This window comes from Lepisosteus oculatus, unplaced genomic scaffold (genome assembly GCF_040954835.1).
Source record: "Lepisosteus oculatus isolate fLepOcu1 unplaced genomic scaffold, fLepOcu1.hap2 HAP2_SCAFFOLD_40, whole genome shotgun sequence".
NCBI classification, from domain to species: Eukaryota; Metazoa; Chordata; class Actinopteri; order Semionotiformes; family Lepisosteidae; genus Lepisosteus; species Lepisosteus oculatus.
In genome coordinates this window covers 282,369-282,962 of record NW_027167934.1, presented here as the reverse complement: position 1 = coordinate 282,962, position 594 = coordinate 282,369, and the positions used below count along the sequence as shown (strand labels likewise).

The window sequence follows — 594 nt, the reverse complement described above, 5'->3', positions numbered from 1 at the left end:
GGGCCAGTGGCGCAATGGATAACGCGTCTGACTACGGATCAGGAGATTGCAGGTTCGACTCCTGCCTGGCTTGGGTCGTTTTTAAACGCATCGGGCTACTCCCTAAGTAGTCTGTGCTACTTACTGCGTTGTAATCGTACCCAGTAAGAGATTTCCTTCATGTAAATGAACTGCACCTGACAGCTTTAGAAAAACACCTGGGCTCAGTATGGTGTTGAGAGCTTAGCGTTGCTGTTCTAATTAGCACGCACTGCATCGGCTATGAGCCCGAACTTTTCAATTATTCCGATCAGTAAGTCAACACGTAGTCCACATGAAAGGTAGAAATATTCTCTTGTCTGTCTCTTGTTTGTATAGAACTGAATGTCCCTGACAATGTACTGTTAGTTTTAATTGAAGAACGGCATTTGTGTTCAAATATACCAGACAAGTTTATGTAACTGCTCATGCGACACTCAGTTGTAATTAGTCAAGAAATAAAGTCGAACAACAGCTGCGGGTTTGATTCTGAACGTATCAGATTGCAGCGCCTTTTACTTCCATTGACAAATGATAGAGATTCGAAGAGAGATCCTTCAGACCAGCAAGCAAACC

The 594-nt window shown here is 43.4% G+C and overlaps 1 non-coding gene across 1 annotated transcript; it reads left to right on the top strand.

Annotated features, from left to right (window-relative positions):
* trnar-acg (transfer RNA arginine (anticodon ACG)) lies at positions 1-73 on the top strand. Its single transcript has one exon. It is a non-coding gene; the product is annotated as a tRNA-Arg (tRNA).
* Positions 74-594: the final 521 nt, after the last annotated feature.